Genomic DNA, 3,603 nt, shown 5'->3' with positions numbered 1-3,603 from the left:
TTTGCCTGAATACATGTCTGTGCACTATGTGCATGAAGTGACCAGGCACCAGATCTCCTGAGATTGGAGTTACAGACAGTTGTGAGCCACCATGTGGGTTCTGGGGATTGAACCCAGCCCCTCTGCAGGAGTAACCTGTGCTCTTAAATGCTAAGCCATCTCTTTAGACCATATCTTTGATCCCAGCACTCAGGAGGCAGACTCGGGAGGAGAAACAGGTAGATCTCTGTGAGGTTGAGGCCAGTCTGGTCTACAGACCTAGTTCTAGAAGGACCAGGGCAATACAAAGAAATCCTGCCTCTTTTTTTTTTTAAGATTTATTTATTTACCCTTAATCCTAGCACTCGGGAGGCAGAGGCAGGCGGATCTCTGTGAGTTCGAGACCAGCCTGGTCTACAAGAGCTAGTTCCAGGACAGGCTCCAAAACCACAGAGAAACCCTGTCTCGAAAAACCACAAAAAAAAGCAAACAAATAAACAAAAAGATTTATTTATTTATTATGCATACAGAGCAGGACAGAAGAGGGCACCCAATCTCATTACAGATGATTGTGAGCTACCATGTGGTTGCTGGAAATTGAACTCAGGAAGAACAACCAGTTTTCTTAACTGCTGAGCTATCTCTCCAGCCCTCAAGAAACCCTGTCTTAAAAACAAACAAACAGGGCTGGAGAGATGGCTCAGCTGTTAAGAGCATTGCATGCTCTTCCAAAGGACCCAAGTTCGATTCCCAGCAACCACATGGTGGCACACAACCATCTGTAATGAGGTCTGGTGTCCTCTTCTAGCCTGCAGGAATATATGCAAACAGAATATTGTATCCATAATAAATAAATATTTAAAAAAACAAACAAACAACTGGACAGTGATGGCTCATGTCTTTAATCCCAGCACTTGGAAGGCAGAGGCAGGCAGATCTCTGTGAGTTTGAGACCAGCCTGGTCTACAAGAGAAAACCTGTCTCAAAAAACAAACAAACAAAAAAATCAAATAAATAACATACATGAATATATGCCAGGAGTGGTGTTGTATGTCTGTAATCTCTTAACATGGGAAGTGAATGCAGGAAGATCCTGAGTGCAAGACCAGCCTTGAAACATAACAAAATCAAGTCCGAAGATAGTTATGTTACAGGAAAGACTGCTTCTTCCATGCCTGGCAGCTGGCTAACCTCTGGCATCTCGCTCTCTCTCTCTTATTCTGTCCTCCTTCTCTTCTCACTTTTCTTGAGCCGTGATCTCTCCTCATTTTTATTCTCTCTGCCTGCCACTCCACCTATTCCACTTCTGCCTAGCTCCTGACCAGTCATCTCTTTATTAGAACAATCATGTGCCTTAGGCAGGCAAGGCGAACGGCAACATATCTTTTCATAATTAAACAAATGTAACCCACCTTTACATGGTTAAATATTCTATAGCACAGATGCTTTTTAACAACTGAACCATCTCCCTGGACCTCATTCTGATTTTTTTGAGAAAGAATTACCCTGGAACTCATTAAGTATGGCAGGCTGACCTTAAACTGAAGGAGATCCTCTTGCCTTCAGCCTCATAAATCCTGGGATTACAGGCATATACACTATTCTTAGCAAAAAAAAAATCACTTTGGATATACATACAGAAAGCAGTTACATGTAAAAGGATGGGAAATATATTCCATACAGATAGTTATCAAAAGAGAGCTGGGGCAGTTGTATTATTGCATGATACAATAGATTGAAACTGCTGGGATGGCACATACCTCTCCCAGCCCTAGGGAGGCTGAGACAGGAAGATCATGAGTTTAAGGCCAGTCTGAGCTAAACAAGACGCAAAACCTAGCATAAGAGGCTGACTCCATAGACAGAAAAGGACTGAAGACAGTAGAAACAGAAATAAAAAACAAGTTGGTCATTTCAAAGCTATTTCCTTATAAAGTGGTTCGGGGAAAATGCAGTTAACATCATGTTACCATTTTTGTGTTTGGGTTAAGACAGATGGAACACTATTATGCCAATTGAAACCGGTCTGTTTGGGAAAGCTGGCTGCTACTTTCTAATCCTGACTTCTTGGAAATTCAGATAAACAGTTTAATTTCAGCTTGGTGACGTGGAACTTTAGTATGACTGACTCCATTTTTATTTTTAGTCTAGTCTGTTGGGACATAGTGTAGGAGCTTAACCCAGAAACAATGGTTTTCAGTAATTTCTTCTTGGACACAGGTACAATTTGGTTTACATCTATCATGCTGTTATTTCTCAGTAACTCATTCAATTAAAAAATATACAATTAAACTTTAATTTTTAAAATTTTTGCGTTTGTCTATCTGTTGTGTTTGGTATGCTGCACATGTGTGTGTGGATGGAGGTCAGAAGAGGACTCGGGTATCTTCTTCCATGCCTAGAAGCTTTATTCCTTTAATACAGTTTGTCACTGAACCAGAAACTCTCTGCTTTGGCTAGGCTGGCTGGTCACTGAACTCTCAAAATCCACTTGTCTCTACCCTCCCAAATGCTAGGGTTACTGGTATGTGAGGTCATGCTCAGGTTTTTGTATTTTTTAATTTTTTAAAATTTATCTATTATGTATACAGTGTTCTGTCTGCGTGTGTCCCTGCAGGCCAGAAGAGGGCACCAGATCTCATTACAGAGGATTGTTAGCCTGTGGTTGCTGGGAATTGAACTCAGGACCTTTGAAAGAGCAGTCAATGCTTTTACCCTCTGCGCCATCTCTCCAGCCCTTTGTTTGTTTATTTGATTGTTTTTAAACATGTATTTTGGGGATTCAAATTCAGGTCCTCAAGCTTTCAGAGAAAGAGCTCTTACTCACTGAGCTGTAAGACAGGGTTTTAGACAGCTGAGGCAGCCTAGAACTTGCTTGAATTCCTGATCCTACTGCCTCCACATCCTAACTGCTGAGATTATAAGTTTATGATGACAAAAATTTCACCTTTAAGTAAAAGTGAGGGGCTAGAGAGATGGCTCAGAGATTAAGAGCAGTGGCTGCTCTTCCAGAGGCTCCAAAGCTACAGAGAAACCCTGTCTCGAAAAACCAAAAGAAAAACAAAACAGGGCTGGAAAGATGGCTCAGAGGTTAAGAGCACTGGCTATTCTTCTAGAGGTCCTGAGTTCAATTCCCAGCAACTACATCCCAAAGGACTGATTTTAGTTCACAGAACCCACATCAGGCTGGTCCCAGCTGCCTATAACTACAAAGCCCTCGTCTGGCCTCTAAGGGAAATTTACACTTGTGTGCACATATACCTACACAGATAAACATGCATACATATAATTTAAAATTAAGGCAGGGGTCAGGCGGCAGTGCCACATACCTTTAATTCCAATACTCAGAAGGCAGAGACAAAAGGATCTCTGTGACTTCGAGGCTTGCCTGATCTACAGAGTGAGTACAAGGACAGCCAGAGCTAAACAGTGAAACCCTGTCTCGAAAAAACAAACGAAACAAACCAATCAAAAAAACTTTATTAGCCATTGGTAGTGCTGCTTTTAATCCCAGCACTCTGGAGGCAGAGGCAAGTGGATCTCTTTGAGTTCAAGGCCAGCCTGGTCTACAGAGTGAGTTCCAAGATAGCTGGAGCTATGTAATGAGACTTGCCTTGAGAAAAA

Source organism: Microtus pennsylvanicus, chromosome 3, assembly GCF_037038515.1.
Source record: "Microtus pennsylvanicus isolate mMicPen1 chromosome 3, mMicPen1.hap1, whole genome shotgun sequence".
NCBI lineage: Eukaryota > Metazoa > Chordata > Mammalia > Rodentia > Cricetidae > Microtus > Microtus pennsylvanicus.
The sequence above is the reverse complement of the archived record's forward strand: the minus strand, read 5'-3'. Positions refer to the sequence as shown.